The sequence below is a fragment of the Leptonychotes weddellii genome, chromosome 4, assembly GCF_054177405.1.
Source record: "Leptonychotes weddellii isolate Sample4059 chromosome 4, ASM5417740v2, whole genome shotgun sequence".
Lineage (NCBI taxonomy): Eukaryota > Metazoa > Chordata > Mammalia > Carnivora > Phocidae > Leptonychotes > Leptonychotes weddellii.
The window spans coordinates 132,793,614-132,811,984 of NC_138372.1; the positions used below are offsets into that span (position 1 = coordinate 132,793,614).

Genomic DNA, 18,371 nt, shown 5'->3' on the forward strand with positions numbered 1-18,371 from the left:
GACCTATGAATACATGCATAAATGGATGACAGAGACAAAAAAGTAAGAGTGATGGTGTAGAGCCCACTAATCACAGCTCATTCTGCTCTTTAAACATCCTATTAAATGAGCATCACGATCCTCTTTCCCATCAACGTTACACACCACATTCCACTACCAGTCAATAATCAAATACAGGATTGTTTTCATAAGATTTTTTTTTTCTTTTATTCTTGTCAAGTTTCATCCTGTTTCTATTTGGCTTAAAGAGCCTGGGCTGATTTCAGAGATTGCTGTTCTCCCTCTCTTATGATGCTTTTATTTTATAATGGAGAAATATCAGGAACTTATTTTGGTGCTTTTAGGACATTTGTTCATAGCATTGTTTAATGTAAAGTTGACTTTTTAGGGAAGATAGAATTTCTAAAAAATATTTTTTGATCTTTTGAGTTATAATTAAATACATGTTCAGGGTTTTAAAAGTCAAACTCTGTAAGTTGTGCCAGAGTGTAGAAAGACTTTATAGAGGAGTTGTGCTTTTTAACAAATGTTGGAAGCATATAATGCCGACACTAAGGGGCAGGCAAACTTGTTGTGACAAGTGACGATTGTGGGCCTGGAGAGTTTCTCATCATAATTCCTACAAAGCAAGAGGAGAAGAAGCTGGCGTGTAGGATCTTTAGAATGAAACTACAGCAGGGACAACAGAAATTGGTTCAGTTATTTTAAAAGCAACACTAAGACTAAAAGATGTTTTAAACATTCCTAGCACATAAAAATAGTTGGCCTTGATGTTTTGATGTGCTGAACAACTGGGGAAATGAGTATTTCCACTGTGGCCAAAAGCCTGCACATTTTTCTTATGACTCATCTTGTACCTGAATTCTAAAAGCTTGGTTTGCGGAAGATGTGGAGGTTCCACACTCTCATTTCCAGTTAATCCCTGTCAGTATAAAGTTGGGCTGTGCTTCAGGGTAAGTTTTGTGTGACAGTTCCATTCAGAGTATATTTTCTAGGGTCCTTGATATTTGGGGTAAGAAGTGGTTTTTTATCCCTAACTTTTTTAAGAATGTAGACACAATGTTGTCTGTAAAAAATAGCAACAACCACAATGCTATACCCCTTCTTGTTCTCCATACTGTGAACTGGTATAAACATCAGTATTCTGATCTTGGGCAAGTAATTAATATTTCTGAGTTTCATTTTCTTCATCTGCAAAATGGGAGAAATACCATCTCACTGGTTTGTTGCAGAAGTTAAATGAGTGAATATATGTAAATAGCTTATCACAATATCTAACACATACTCATTGTTCAATAAACAGTAGCTGTTATTGTGGTTGTTGATATTGTTCATATTATTAATGATTTAATACAAAGAACATTGGCCTGGAAATCAGAAAAACTAAGTTTTCAAAAAATAGCTACTTAACCTATCACTAAGCCTATTTTGCTTACTTAACCAAATTTGAGCCAAAATTTTCTCATCTTAAAATGAGGAGTTTGGCCCAGATAACTTTCCCACTTTATTACTTATGACTCTACATGTAAATTGGTCAGTATAGGTATAGGGAAGTCCTTCCTCTCCATCCCCTGGAGTCCCTGAGTCTTTGCTGACATAGTTTCAACCACAAGCACGTCTTCTGTCCAGCGTTACATGGCGTTCTTGGGTGTGACCCCACCCTGGCCGGCTCCATATAGGTGCAGGACGGCTCTGAAGAATTTCAGAGGAAAAGACTTTCTTGAGTAATAATTTTTGAATCCAAGGACACAATGTCTAGAAACCTGTTTTAATACCAGTGGGCACACAAATAACATTCAGACTTGTCTCCAAGGGGTACTGTTCCATTGTCCAGTGAAAGCAGAAGATCGATGCCTTTGCCCCATAGTCCTTGACGGAATGTAACCATTTTTACTTGGAAACAAAGAAGTTATCCCCTGGGGAAATAAAATCCTGCAGACTGACTCTAGTTAAGGGCTGGCTGCCATAACAGTACAATAATTACCCCTCACATCTGTATGGCTTGTTGCCTCTACAAAGCCTTTTGTCATATATTATGCCATTTCACTCCCCACAACAACCATGTAAGGCAGGTAGGGCAGCTGTGGATATTCCCATTGCCGACATAAGGAAGCCGATATCCAGAGAGGTTGTGTGGCCTGCCTGAGATTACACAGCTGATGAGGGCATGTGTTATGCCAGAGAGAGCCATGGCGTGCTGGATCTGCGGGCACCTGGACACCGCCTTACAGTGCATCTGAGCAGCAGTAACTCTCTCTTCCCCACTAGTTTCCTTGGAAGCTGGCAAAACATTCAGCATCTCTGTCAGACCAAACTAAGCAAAGAAAAGTTTTCCAAGAAGGATCCACCAGATCAGCTTCCCAAGAAGGCCTGCCAGATACATGTATGGGGGAAGGGAAGGGGAGACTCTATCCTCATTCTCTACTGAGAGATATACCCTTATCATCCTTCTTAATAAACTTTTTTCAAAGAGCGGTTGTACTATCCACATTCCAGTATGCACAAAAATCACCCACAGAGGGTCATACTGAGTTCAAAAGCACGGTCATTTAGGACATTTTATGGAGAAATTTTTCTGCTTATGATAGAGGAAAAATAGAGCATGTAAGCATTTTATTAATTGAATCAGTCAAATACAAAAACAAATTCAGGTTCATGAATCAGGAGATAAATCAGTCTTAGCCTGTTCATAATTTTGCTTAGTCAGTTCTGCAGGTAGAAGACAGACAATTTGCCTCTCTCTGATTTTCCTTGCTTTTCTTTGAAGAAGAAAGGATCCTCTTATGGCTTCTCTTTGGATGCACCCTGCTCACCCAGAACTTTGTAGAGGGGAGCCCTGGTTGAGAGGACTGCAGGGTGTAGGGTGAGTTTGCCCATCACTTACTCTGACAGGGGATTACAGACAAGCATTGTTGGCTCTTGAGCCTTTGAGAGTCTGGACTGAGTGGGCCCCAGAGGGCCCTTGCAGCTGGAAGGCCAGAGATGTCCCTTTCCCCTCTCCTGGGAATCAGCCAGCTGAGAGTGCCCAGAACTGTCCTGTTGCTGTCAGGTTCTAATTTCAACTGTCCTGTTGCTTCTGGCAGGCACTGAATAAGTCCCCCAAATAAAGGGGGAGAAAAATGAAGCTCTCAGAGGGCCTCACTCCATCTCGTCCTCACCTTTTCGTGGGCAGGCCCACAGCCCCGATACATATACTATGTTGTATTTGAAGAGTGCTCTCAAGCCTTAGATGGCACGGCCAGTGGTGAGGTTTGGGAATGGCAGAATCACTACAGAACTTTGGCTCTCAAGGTACCTACCTGTGAGGACCCTCTTAATAGTCCCAGGCTAAGAAGTGCTCCAGAGGTACATAAAGATATGGCTCCAAAGCCTAGTGTATCCCCGACCCCATTTAACCAACTTTCCAAAGATTGGGATCCTTTATTCCAGCTTTAGAAGAAAGTCCTCAAACTGGCTTTTTTGTTGTTGTTGTTGTTTTTCACTATGGGTTCAATCTGTTAATCTTTGCAAAGCCTGGCATATCAAAATCCAAAGTCATCTGAATAAGAAGACTATAGGCAAATTGTGAAGACACTACACTGTTAACCTCCAGGGAGATTTCAAGAGAATATTGGTGTCCACTTAACCAAGGACCACCAACACAGGTCCCGTTGCATTTAACCTTCTCTGCAACCCCATGAGGTAGGTGTTATTACTATTCCCACTTCACAGATGAGGAAATAGACTCTTCAGTGGTGGAATAATTAAGTTTATGTAGGTAGTAAAAGGTGGAGCCATATGTAAACCCAGGGTCCCGCCTTTAACACTAAGCAACGTTGCCTCTAGATGGGCTAGAAAGATCAGAGCTTCCAACTAAAAACAGAGCTTCCAGAACTTGGGACTAGCTCATCAGTGTGGCTGAGTGCTATTTTATTCAGCTACTTACTTGCTGCCTCCCCATCCACTCTGAACCATACCCCATATTCTACAAATGCAATAGCCCCACAACTTCTCTTAGAAGCATTAGGAAATATACAGGCAAAACCTGGAAAAGAAGAAAGTTAAAAAGATTCACAGGGTGTGATGGGGCTCAGTATCGGTGTGTGTATGGGTAAGAGAGAGCTAAGGCTCCGTGTGTGTGCACACACACGCATACATGCACACAAAGTCTGTGACACACTCACCTCTGCAAACGTGAAGATGAGAGCAGGCCTCTCTGTACTTGACACCTCCACTGAGTGCTGCCCAGAATAGCCCTGGCCTTGCTGTTGCCTCATCCCATGACAGAGCAGCCCCACCCCCGCCGTGACTGTCCATCAGCCCTCCTAGAGCTTTCCACCCTCCTAGCTCCCCTTTCCCTCCTGACCTCCCTGCCCTCGTGGTGGATTGGCTCTCTGTTGCTGGTTTGATGCGTACTTTCCCCGGACCGAATCCCAGGTCCTCTCTCCTACTCTGCACCAGCTCCTTTGGACATCTGCTTTGGTTTCCTCCTCTGCTCTGTGCAGCTCCCACTGTGCTGGCTCTCTTCCAAATTATTAAGAGTAGGAGTTAAATGAGGGCAGCCTAGACCAGGTCTTCTGCTTGATGCCTCCCTGGAGCCAGCTACCAGCTTGCCCCTGAAATGGGCACCAAAATGCCAAAGCTGAGCCTCCGCCACCTGCTCTGAATCCCAGCCCCACCACCTGGCTACTACTTTTACGGCCTGAGTCTCGGTTTTGTTATCTGTATGACGAGGACCATAATCCCCTTCCTCAAAGAGTTGGAAATAGTTTATGAGATAATGCTATAAAGCATTCAGTATGTGACAGCTATTGAGACAGTTCTAGCTATTATTAATATTGTCCTAATTCCTTGGCATGTTCCTCACCCAGGGGGCAGGGCTCCAGAGCCCCTGGTTTTCCCATCATCACAAAGCTAAACGTAGCCTGAGCCAGACTGTGTCCGCATGTCCTGCACTGTGGGACACCCTGGGGGAGAGAAAGAGAATTCTGACACAGAAGACAGGGAGCAATCAGGGAGACCCTACACAAGTGGGTAGTTTTGTTAGAGACCGGTTTCAGAGGAAGGAGCTACCGTGAGCAAAGACGGGGGCCCGAGGGACAGAGGAGTCCGTGGGGAGGAACACTGATGATAAGGGTGGAGCTCGATCACGGGGAGCCTAAAGCACCAAGCTAAGGAGCTTATTTTGAAATCAAAAGGGAGCTACCTAAGGCGTAGGTCAACCCTGGAGCTATTTTGGGTGGCAGCCTGTGTGTGGAGGCTGGACAGGAGAGAGGAAAGGCTCTAGGTAGGAAGATCCAGAAGGTTTATCCTTTTAAACCAGGTTTGTGTCGGTTACTATGAGAGCGATGGTAGTAGTGGCCTAGAAATGTCAAGACTTCGATTGGAACTGAGAAGGGAAGGGAAGGTGGAGCGTGGTTGGTTAGAGCTCCGTCGCTTTGACTAAGCAAGCCAACATCCAGTGAAGGAATGCAGTCAATCCGTCACCTTAAACACAAAATATTTCCTAGACTCAAAACAGGAAGAGCAAGAACGTAACTGCAGGTATTATGCTGTCAAATTTAATGATTTTATTTATTTCAGAGAGTGAGAGAGAGAGAGCACGAGAGTGGGGAGGGTCAGAGGGAGAAGCAGACTCCCTGATGAGCGGGGAGCCTGATGCAGGACTCGATCCTGGGACTCTGGGATCATGACCTGAGCCAAAGGCAGTCGCTTAACCAGCTGAGCCACCCAGGTGTCCTGGTAGCCACATGTTAAACAGCACCGCATTTAAACCTTAAAAATGTTAAGTAAAATTATGAGGATATCTTTTTTTTTTAGATTATTTATTTATTTTAGAGAGAGAAAAAGAGAGAGTTGGAGGAGAGGCAGAGGGAGAGGAGAAAATCTCAAGTAGACTCCCTGCTGAGTGCGGAGCCGGATGCAGGGCTTGATCCCACAACCATGAGATCGTCATGACCTGAGCCAAAATCAAAAGTCAGATACTTAACCGACTGAGACACCCAGGCACCCCGAGGCACCCCGAGGATCTCTTTTATATCGAACTTCTACCTCACACCATGTACAAAAATTAACTCAAAATAGATTGTAGACCTAAACATAAGAGCTGAAAGTATGAAATGCTTAGGCAGAAATGTGAGCGTAAATTTTCATGACTTTAAATTGGGTGACAGTTTCTTAGATATGTCAATGAAAGCACAAGCAACAGAAGAAAAACTAGAGGATACAAAATCAACATAAAAAATCAGTTGGGTTTCTACACGCTAATAATGAACTATCTGAAAAAGAAATTAGGACAACAATCCCATTTACAATAGCATCCCATGGGGCTTCAATGGCGATACGGCCGGTCCATCCAGCTTTGGAGTGGGTGCCAACATCATCTGCCTATGCACCACCTCCTCGTTCCAACCCCAGGTCCCTTTGGCCCACTCAGGCTTCCGCCTTCCCCTAGTGGGATGTATGGGGTATTGGATCCACCTGCATGCCATGTGCAGGCCCTCTCACTGCCTGGTCACCACCATTTCTGCTCTTCTGTAGCCTCCCCTGGTGAGGCAGGCTCCTCTCAGAATTCCAAACTGGAAGTGAGGCAGAAGCCCCCTCTGTCTTTTGGCTTTCTTTTTACTCTAACTGGGGACTCCGTTGTTTCCACTTTCCCCTTTTCCAAGATTTCCGGGCAGTGGCTCAACTGCATCAAACGCCCCAGCTCTTGCTGTTGCTTTTAAACTTTTTTTCCCCAGTTTTATTGAGAAATAATTGACATATATCACTGTATGAGTTTAAGGCATTCAGCACGATAGTTTGATTTACACTTTTTTTTTAAAGGATTTTATTTATTTATTTGAGACAGAGAGGGAAAGAGAGAGAGAGCACGAGTGGTGGGGAGGGACCAAGGGAGAGGGAGAAAGCAGGCTTCCCGCCAAGCAGAGAGCCCGATGCAGGGCTCCATCCCAGGACCCCGGGACCATGACCTGAGCCGAAGGCAGACCCTTAACGACTGAGCCACCCAGGCGCCCCTGATTGACACATATTCTGAAGTGATTACCACAGTAGGTTTAGTTAATATCCATCTTCTCATATAAATACAATAAAAAGGAAAGAAAAAATTTCTCCTTGTGGTGAGAACTCTTAGGATTTGCTCTCTTAGCAACTTTCCTGTATCCCATACAGCAGCGTTAGCTCTAGTCACCATGCTATACATTACATCCCTGGTACTTATCTTTAACTGAAAGTTTGTACCTTTTGACCACCTCCTTCCACTTGCCCCCATTTTAGTTGTTTAGCTACTGGTCACTCTCATTTGATTCCCTAACAACTTACTGAGCAGGGTAAGTACCAGTTAGGGTCAGAGAGGTGGAGGGGCTTTTGCAAGGCCACCATTGCAAGTTTTCGGCTTCCTGGCTGCAGACCTCTCAGTAAGTATAGTGTGATGAGCAACACAGTCTGAGAATGACCCCGGGAACTCACTCTGGTGACCCGGACAGTGAGCTAGCGATGAGACTCCTTGTTACAGCAGAAGAGCTGCATCTAAGCTCAGCTTGCCATGGGACTGCTAGTGTCCTCCCTCTTGTGGGAGGACTGAAACATCTTATGGATCCCAAGTTCCTCAGGTGCGAGGCAGCTGGCTTTCCCAGCAACTTCTGTAAACACCTGGGCCCCCAAATCCAGACTGCCTGGCCAGGCTGCCTGAGGGTTCCCCCAGGGGCAAGGCAACACTCTTATACTTGCTTTCTAGAAAAAGTGGAATCAGGGTTGCGGGGGAGGGGGATTGTTCCTTATTGGAATATGAACCCTGACTACAAGTCTTGCAGGGCACCCTCGCCTGTCTCTCTGAGGGCCCATGGGAGGCGGCACATCCATGTCTTCTCGTTCTACGTGATCTGCCGTATAGGTTTCCCCTTTCCTCAATAAAGAGTATTCCTTAACCTAAACTGAGGTTGTGGAATTCATTCCAAACCTGACTCACAACAGGCGGTGACCCAGAAAGGATCCAGCTTGCACGACAGTCAGACCACCTGCTTTGTAAATGTAGGTCGAAGGCTATAAGTGCCATTCGATTATCTGCACAAGTGCAAAGCTATGAGTACAGTGATGTGGGAGGAAACTCATGCAAAAATGATCTCATCCTTATTTTAACTTTATGCCTTCAAGTTATATGTATCCATTCAAGTTATCCTAACTTTCTTCTGCAACAAAATAGCGTATGAATAAATACCTATCAATAAATGTGTTATAGACCATTGTTTTATCCAAGACTTCTATATTCATTCTGCTTCCTCTTGCCTTCACTTGAAATGCGCGCGTGCGTGCGCGCACACACACACACACACACACACTCTCATTTACTCTTTGGCAGTAGTTCACCCATGCCATTGCCAAAGAAACTTGATTTCTCTGGTGATTCTGAATATTGGGATTGTAGGGGCATCTGGGGACATTCTTCCTAATTCTTCTGACCCTACAATTTCTCTCATGTCTCTACCACAGTGATCAAAGACAAAGTATCTTTTGATAAAGAAGCAGGTTTCTCAGTAAAGTGTTAACCTACCCTCATGAGGATTCCTTTGATTACTCTTTGGAATATTCTCCGTCTTAACCCTTCCCTGATCCTCCCGTATTTGCAGGTTCATGTTCAGTTTTATCCCTTTCCTGAAGTCTCTTTCTAGCCGAGGGCTCCCAAGTCCCCTTCCCCAGCACTTGCTGATTATATATCAGTTTTTGCTTATATACATCATGGAATAATACATACAGACTTACATGCTAGCTAGAGAACAGGAACCATGACTGATACTTCAGTATATTCTGCTGCCCAGAACAATAATTGATTGGCTTTGACGTCAATTAATAGTTAATGAAAGAAGAAAAAAGAAATTTCTAGAAACAATAATTTGGTTTGTCTTTTTATGCCTTAGAGCCCAATGGCTTATATTTCTGGGAATATAAATTTCTAATTAATTACTCTAAATTCATTCCTGGTTTGTCTTTTAGAAAAAATAGCCACCAATAATTACATTTCTTCTCTTGTCCTCATGACAATGTTATATGTAGAAAAGAAAACCTTTACATACTTTCTCATTAGCTAGAAGTTTGAATTAGCTACTCGACCTCCAATATGGTTAACTTTTACAATATCCAGAACATACCCTGAGATTAAAAAGAAAACTAAAAATAAAAACTACAAAAATCATAATGATTTATTTCATTGCCCTGTCAGGTTTTTTAGCCTCATTTTACATGTTCATTAATTTCTCTCATTACTCCCTGACCAGAATGGCTAAAATTAAGCAAGACTGACAATGTAAAATGTTGATAAGGATATAGAGCAACCGATTGTTGGTGGGGTTGTAAAATCATACAGCACTTCAGAAAAAAGCCACCGTTTTAAACATATGCCTACCTTATGGTCCAGGACTTCAGCTCCTAGGTATTTATCCAAGAAAAATGAAAACATACATCCACAAAAAGCCATACGAGAATGTTCATGGCAGCTTTATTCCAGGTATTGATCTTGGGGAATGGATACACAGATTGTGGTACACTTAACAAATGGAGTGTTGCTCGACAACAAAAAGGAACAAATTCGTGACACAAGCAACACCATGGGTGAATCTCTAAAACATGCTGCGTGAGAGAAGCCTTGCATAGTGCAGTATGCACCGTATGGTTCCAACTCTATGAAGTTCTAGAACAGACAAAACTAATCCATGGTGGAAAAAATCAGAGTAGTAGTTGTCTCTGTGGTTGGGTAAGAGGGCAGACTGACTGAGAAGGAGCATGAGACATTTTGGGATAACAGTAATGTCATTTTGATCGGAGTCTCCATTAAACGATTGTGCACGTTTATCAAAACTCAGAATGTTTGCCTAAAATGTGCACATGTCATTGGGCATACCTAAAAAAATAGCTGTAAATAAAATGAAACTCTAGTTAATGAAATGCATGTTGAAGTATTTAGGGGGAAGTGATGCAACTTACTTTAAAATGGATCAAAAAAATTGATGGATTCATGGATAGGGATGGACAGGGTAGAGATGTGATAAAGCAAGTATATTAACATTATGATAGAATCTGGGTGGTGAGTACATGGATGTTGAGTACAAATTCCTCCCAATTTTCTCATGTTTGAAAATTTGCATAGTAAAATATTGACTGAAAGCTCGTTAGCTTCTCTCAGCTTCCAAAATCAGCACATTGTCCTCTTCATGTTTCCTTTGGTCCTCACAGTTCCTGGAGGCACAGACAGGGCCTTGAGCCTGGAGCTACCCATGTGATGTGATCTGAGAGACTCCAGGAAGCCTTCTCTGCCCAGCATCTCCCCTGCCACAATGGAATTTTCTATTAAAGACTTTTTTCCTTTAGATCTTGATAAATTTACTTATTAGAGCAAATGTCTTTTTGTAGATACCTTTGGAATATGTGAAAATCTCTGAGACTAAAGCCAGTTTTTCTTCTTAAAGAAAAAAAAAAAAAAAGATTTATTCCTTTAGCTCCAGAGGGAGTTTGGGTCATCAGAAATCTCCTATGAAAATGCAAAGATCTCTAGGTCAGGGAGTAATTTAAGCCTGGGGGGAATTACTTGTCAACAGAAAGCAGAGCCTTTTTGTTACGGTAAATAAAATATAGAGGAGATGAGGACAAGAAAGGAGAAAGAGACTCTGTGTGGGAGGTTAAGACATGTCGAGAACAGACGACAATCTACAGTTTTGCCTGGGCCACGCCAGACTCATCGGTAGGGGACAGCTCTCATTCCTGCTCCTCAGGCCACAAGAGCCAGAAGCCAGAAATAGGGTTAAGATAAGGGTCACCAAAAAAACTTTCTCTGACTCTGACTTTGCTTGCTCTATAGGAAACTCTGTTCCCTCAATGTCTTCCAGCTTGTCTGGGAGTCCTGAGAGGGTGAATCCTGTGTGCTTGAGAACCATCAAAGCCTGTGTCAAAGGCCTGGATGCCTGACCCAAGTGATTTCCTCTCCCATATCAATTCTGGTCCAGAAGCAGGCTGGGTTCAGCAACCCCCTCCCTCCCACTCCCCACCCCAGACTCCCTTCACCCTCTAAACCTGCATGTCATCCCTAGAAGCTTCACTGAAACTCTGTTTTATTCTTTTTATTGCAGCCTCTTCTCAGGCTTTGGGTACAGATCATGGGCACAGGGCTGGGGCCATCTGAGGGATAGATAGGCCCTGTGCTGAGGTGTCCCCATCTCGATCACTGACTCAGTGTCCTTGGACAATCGTGTCACTCTCCTCTCTCTCCTATGATGAATTCTCACTTCCCTTAGGAGGCTTTTTGGTTTTGGCACACAGGCCCATAACTATCTCTCCTTTTGTTTCTTTTCAGGCAAAACAGAATACTAGGGAGATCCCAGCTGAATCTGACAGATGGGACCTTAGCTTCCAAAGAAAAACCAATGGATGCATACTTCCATTTATATTGCTGTTCCTTCCACCAAAAGATAGAGTCTTAGCTTTTTACCTCCTTGCATGTGAGTTTGGTCATGTGATTTGCTTCGGCCAATGACACATTAGCAAATGTAACACAAACAGAGGCTTGAAAGGAGTTTGTGTAGCCACATGGGTGAGCCCAGGTGGGACCAGCAGTAGAACCACCTACCTGAGCTCAGTTCAAACTGCCAACATCTAGAATTGTGAGTTACTCAGTGATTGTTTTTTAAGTCACTAAGTTTTGTAGTTGTTTGTTACACAGCAATAGATGACTGATACGTTGTTGGAAAAGACGAAGAAGGAATGTGGAGTTGATGGAATAAGTATCCATAATTGATGGATAAGATAAAATCTAAGCTCTTCTTCAGATACTGAAATTCTATGATTTGATAAGAAATCCCCAATGTCTGTAGCAAGTATAACACCTATAATTTAAATTTATAATTCAAGACCACATCTTCTTTCCTCCTCTGTTTGATATTGGAAATCCCAGAGATACACAATGTGTGACCAGAAAGAACTATGACTGATGACCACCACATCGATCTCATTACTTCTTGTTCCGTCGCTGCCACAGGGCAGGACCTTTCTTGAATAGTGCCCTGTTTGTAAATGTTTACTCCATATGATTCACACCCCAATCTTGGATAAGAGCTATATGCAAAAAGAAAGAGTTGAGATTTATGTATGAATTAATTTTTTAATAAAAAGAAATTGAAATCACTTGCAAAGTCACACACAACCATAAAAGAATGTAGCTGCTATCACACTGAAGGAAATTATCTCCCGGCTTCTATCCAATACCATGCAATTTTCAGCAACTGAGACAGAAGCCTTGAAAATAAGAGGTACTAATGGAAATGCTGACAAACCCATAACTCCCACTGCTGAAAGAATGGCAGAGAAAGACCAGAATTATAACAACACAGTGTGAATCCCCAGTGTTTTTACCTAGCATTGGCAACCAGTGACATAACAGGCTTTCATAACGACAACATTATAATTAAATCGCCAGTTGTTTACCTAAATAATTTCTGAAAGTCAGGAAAAAGAAACGCTATTTAATTTTGGATCAGATCTCAATATCCTGAGGTTTTTGCTTCCTGCCACAAGTTGGAGATTTGTCAGATGGGACATCACCCTGTCCTGGTTTACAGACACCTGGTGTGTCCACCTTAGGTCACTTGGAGGGAGATGGGGGGGCTGGAGCGGGGGTACAGATGCATCTTTGTATACAACGTGTCACACTGAGAACTGTGGGCCTAGAGTTCTGGGAACATGTCCTCTTTCAGCTTGGTATTCAGTGCTTTCCCCTCCCCGGCTGTGACACAGTTTTCTCTTTGAAGCACAGAGACATCAGGAAGGAGCATGGACAGTTCTCATCTCCATTTATGCTGCTCCCTGCCTCCTCTGCTTGCAAAGGGAAGGCCAAGGGCCTCAAAGGGTCTCCTCCTCCAGACTCCCAGAGCGGGCCCAGCAGGAGGGGCTGAGCCGGTTTGAAGGTGCAGCAGCCCTTACTCATTACAGAACGTCCTCTCTTCTTATCTTGCCTTTTTTTAGCCTGAAGGACAAAGACAGAGGAGTCTTGATTTTCCTCATTAATCTGCTCCAGCTGGGGGCCTGTCCAACATCTGAAGTCACTTGCGACGTGATAGTTATTTATTTTTTTTTAACACTAGCATCTCATTTTATGTAATTTTATGGGTTCAACTTAGAAAACTTTGGGCCAACAACCACTGAGACAAAGAAAACTGAAGACGAAGAGGATGACTGTGAAGGCGAGCTAAAGCGGCCTGCTATGCCAAGAATGTGCAAGGATCGTATTTTCCGATGGCTGCGTTTCTTCTCTGTTCAGTAATGACCTGGAACCGCCTCCTCATCAAGTCTCCCTTGGGCTTCCTAGTTACCCAAGGCTGACCAATGTCACAGCTTGGAACAGTGGACCCACAGAGTCTTGCGCTCTGGGCACGGAAGGGACCCTGGACTTCATTTTGGTTCATGGGTCCCCCCCACATCCCCACATTGCCCAAGCCTGTTTGGGGGTTGGAGAAACAAGAATGGAGAGTCTTGCAGGTTGAACTGTGCCCCCCTAACCAAAGATATGTCAAAGCCCTAATCCCCGGTACCTGTGAATGTGACCTTATTTGGAAATAGAGTTTTTGCAGATGTAATCAAGCTTAGGATGAGGTCATTAGGGTCATTAGAGCCCAATTCAATGTATGTGCCGTCCTTAGGAGACGAGGTACTGGGACAGACACATGAGGGGAGAATACCATGTACCACGGAGGAAGAGATGAATGTGCTGTGACTGCAAAGTGGGGGCACCAAGGATGGCTGGCGAACCCCCAGCAGCGAGGAAGAGGCAAGGGAAGATTCTCCCCTCCAGGTTGCAGAGGCTGCCTGGCCCTGCCGACACCTTGAGACCGGATTTCTGGCCTCCGGAACCATGAGAAAATACATTTCTGTTGTTTGAAGCCACAGAGTCAGTGGTATTTTGTGACGGCGGCCCTAGGAAACGAATACAGAGAGTTTAGGCAAACTGCCCACAGTCACATGGCTGGTGGTGACACAGGACATAATCCCTGTGATTCCCACTGCAGAGATCTGCCCATTGTCCTGGGCTTCATGCCTAAGTTGTAGGCATGTGTGCTTCCTTACGTCTTTTGGTTTTGTTGCAGATTTCTGTAATCATTTCTCTCAGATAGACTTTCCTTGTCTCCTCACTCTCCCTGTTGTTTAAAAAATGCGAAACCTACAGGTCATATTCCCTTCGCCTAAATTCACCGATTACCATTTTGCCACATTTGTTTCTCTTATTTTTGTCTTAAACCATTTGAAAGTTGCAGACTTTATGACATTTCCCACCTGAAGCTTTCAGCATGTATTTCCAAAGAACAAAGACAGTCTCCTTGCTAACGATATGTTCCAAAGAACTTAACACCAAGACAAAAGATTACATAATCAAAAGGCGATATTCAACTTTCTCCAGCTTTGTCCCAAATAACCTTTACAGATATTTTCCTCCTTCCCCCCTCCCTTGCCCTCTCCTCTTCTCTCCTCCATTTTTGGATCCAGCACTCCATCACTCAGCCCTCTTGTCTCTTTCGTGTCTTTTAATTTGGAGCCCTCCTTCCCTTTTTTGTTGTTGTCCCATCAGGGCATTGATGTTTTCGAAGAGTCCAAGCCAATTGCCTTGCAGAAGGTCCCACAGTCTAGATTTGTCTGTTTCCTCATGGTCAAGTTACACATTCTTTGGTGAGAATACTTATTTCTGAGGTGATGCTGTGTACTTCCCACTACCTCTCATCAGGGAGAACATGTCAGTCAGTAATCACAATCGTTGATGATGTTAGATTCATTGATGCTGGTGGTATCTGCCAGATCTCCCCATTATAAAAGTACCATTCTCCCCATTGTAATTAACGAATAATCTGTGGGGGATATTTGAGAGAAGACTCGTTCTTAACTACTTAATACAGTACATCCGGAGTTAAAAACAAATGCAGAGTGGTATGAGATAATCACTCCGTAAATGAAATATAACACCTAACGTGTCCGGCTTGATTTACCACAGGTTTTTCCTCGGGTTGTAGGGGGGTTAAGATTAGAACAAACTCTCCTTCTTTACAAACCACCAGCCTACAGAAATCTGAAGGTCATTCTTGTGGCTTTACCAGCACACATAATATGATCCAGGCTTTGGCCTCAGCCAAAATTTCTTATTACTACATTGAAACTTAATAAAGCATACCCAAAAAAGTTAAATATATTAAAGAGTAAAACACTAGGTAGGTAACCCCAGTGCTTCGAGTACAAAATTGCATTTGATAAAATCAAAGGTTTGCTTCTCAGCATGTCTGTTATCATAGGTAACATAGAGCGTATTCTCTTACACCTGGGGCTGGGTGGCATTTTCCTGGTTGGCTACCACAAAGAGCGTAAACTTGACAAGCCGAACAAAAATAGATCTATCTGCAAAGCCATGTCAATCATGTTTGAGAGGTCAAAAATACTCACTGCTTTAGGTGGAAGTCAGCGTTTTGGTAATTAGTCCAACAACATGAAAGCACACACCTAAGTTTCTGAGTGAATATTAAACATGGTGATTGTGGTACTTAAGCCACCAGGCCCACCCTCAGGGTGTTCCTACCCCACAGGAGGGTCCTTTCTGTGGAATTCCTGAGTTCTTTCTGTATTGTTTTCCCCACTAGACTGCAAATTCCATGAGAACAGGGACTTGGTCCTGTTAGATCGCCAGTGTCCAGAACAGTGTCTGGTACACATTGGGTGACCATTAACTATTGGTTGAGTGAATTAATGACTCAAAATCATGCTCTTTAAGTTTAGGTCAATTCAACATTTATTTTTATTTTTATTTTATTTTTTTAAAGATTTCATTTATTTATTTGACAGAGAGAGACACAGCGAGAGAAGGAACACAAGCAGGGGGAGTGGGAGAGGGAGAAGCAGGCTTCCCGCGGAGCAGGGAGCCCAATGCGGGGCTCGATCCCAGGACCCTGGGATCATGACCTGAGCCAAAGGCAGACGCTTAACGACTGAGCCACCCAGGCGCCCCTCAACATTTTTTTAAAAGATTTATTTATTTATTTGAGGGAGGGAGGGGCAGAGGGAGAGAGAGTCCTAAGCAGACCCCATGCTGAGCCCGGAGCCTGATGTGGGGCTTGATCCCACGACCCTGAGATCTCGACCTGAGCCGGAACCAAGAGTCAGGTGCCTAACTGATTGTGCTATCTGGGTGCCCCTATTCAACATTTCTAACCAAGAGATATGACCTCATGACTCCTCCGTCCCCTTTTAATGTATTACATTTGTTTCTTGGGAGTATGTGAGTAAAGACAGGTTTCTCAGATTCTCTATCTCAACCTCCAACAGCTTAGCTAGTCATTTCAGGGCAGACAGGCTTCCAGACACTCCTCTGTGAGTCAGATCAGGTCATGATTCCACCCCCTTGGGACCACGTATCTCTATCTTTGTCTCTCTCCCTCCCTCTCTCTCTCGCTCTCTCTCTCTCAAAGCAGGAACCAGGAAGGACATGTAATATTCTATTATTCCATCATTACCGATATGTTTACCTCCTTCCAATATTTCCATTGCTGAGTTGCTAAAGGTCATGGAGAGAGACAAGTCTGAGGATTGTTAATAGAAAATATAATTTGCTTAAATATTTAACATTTTTTCCTCTACATGATTCTGTCTAGAAATACTGTGATATAAATTTTTTATTAATTTGCTTAAATATATGACAGCCAAAATAAATGACCTGTCCAATAAACATTATTTTTTTTTGTTCATATGCAGATGCTCTAGACCGAAGGAAGCCAAAAGAATCAATTAGTATGCATGTTCACTCGAATCAGGACCCTCCAGATTCAAAGATGGAAGATAGTGCACAGGAGAGAAGGAGAGAGGGCAGGAGAGAGGGTCTCCTCTCAGAAGGAGATAGCAATAATAAAAATAGGAAGAGTGGTAGTTTATGCTTATTGCATGCTATCACTTCTGTTTACAACAACCCTATGGAGTAAAATAGATTATTCCCATTGTAGAGAGGAGGAAACTGAGGTTTAGCAATGTTAGGACCTGACAGTCAGAGGGGGAGGGAGCAAGGAGCTTGTCTGACCTCAGAGCGCTCCTGCTTTACACGGGGATTGCTTCCAAGTGCTTAGTACAATGAAAGCCTGGTATGTACAAGTGTTGTCTGGCAAGTTCTCAAGGAAATCTTCCATCATTTCTTAAAGTGCTTTTGCTGGGAGGCACTTGGGGCAGGTAAGCTCTTGTAAGATCTGCCCCAGAGTTCAGACGGGGGGAATCCCTATACTTTTCTTAAACATCGTTTGATATTATTCAGTCCTTTTATCATTTTTGTCATTCTCCTTGACTCTCTCTTCAAAGAGGACACACTCCTTGAAATTATGGCTACAGCTCAATACTTCAGAGGCATCTATTTGCAAAGAGATGAAAAGCTTCGCTACCAAAGGTGAGCTGAACGAGAGGCAGTGGGCACAGCTGGCCTTCAGCGGGGCGGCAGTAAAGGTCCTGTTACTGCTGACCTGCTCAGACCCAGCCAATCACTCGCTCTTGCTCGTGTCTGCTTGCAAACAGCTAGGGGGATAAAAGGCCCACATATACAAAAGTTCTGATTTTTTTAACCGAACACCCAGAAAGAAGTAGAAGGTTTATAATCCTCAAGACTAATCTTATCTACACTTCAGAAGACTTTATGGGGGAAAAAAATCCTTCTAACCCAGTGTATATGTTGGTGACGGCAGCTTTCCAAAGCTATAGTTCAAATTCTGTACCACTATGGACACAGGTTTTCTATCTTCCTCCCACACGCCTGCAGACACAGGTAAGAAAAACATTCAAAATCAGTCTTAAAAAAGCAAGCATGCATATTTTTTTCTTTCTCATAGATTAATTGACCCCAATGCAGATGTGGTTAAACCACTTATAGGCAAATAGCAGGAACTGCTTTACACAGGAATGTATCTCTCTTCCAACTCGAGCTCAAGTATAACCAACCATCCATACTAAGGGTTCCTAACCTTTTGGATATCCAGGACCAATAAATGAATGAATGAGTGAAAATGCAGATTGATGTGAGCTTGCCAGGTTTCATTTTGCAATTAAAGAAAACATAATAATACATATTATCATCATGCTTTCATAAAGGACGATATAACAGAAAATAAACATGTAAATCCGAATTTTAGGCTGAAGAATTTATAAAAATCATAAAGTTATCTTATGTAATTTCGTTTATTTCACTAAAATAACATGGCTTCATTTTTTTTTTTCTCACTCTGCCACAAATCGTAAAAACTCTATTAGAGACTAGCACTGGTCCTGGGACCAGCACCTGGGGACCACTGATCTAGGAAGAAGAGTCTTTCCTGATTCCTCCTTCCTCCACCAGGCAGAACTAAACTCCT

The 18,371-nt window shown here is 43.3% G+C and overlaps 1 long non-coding RNA gene across 1 annotated transcript in view; it reads right to left on the bottom strand.

Annotated features, from left to right (window-relative positions):
- Positions 1–4,251, bottom strand: part of LOC145721141 (uncharacterized) — a 32,881-nt gene extending 28,630 nt beyond the window's left edge. The window contains exon 1 of the long non-coding RNA XR_014144604.1: positions 4,164–4,251. This is a non-coding gene — a long non-coding RNA (uncharacterized LOC145721141). The remainder of the gene's footprint in view (positions 1–4,163) is intronic.
- Positions 4,252–18,371: the final 14,120 nt, after the last annotated feature.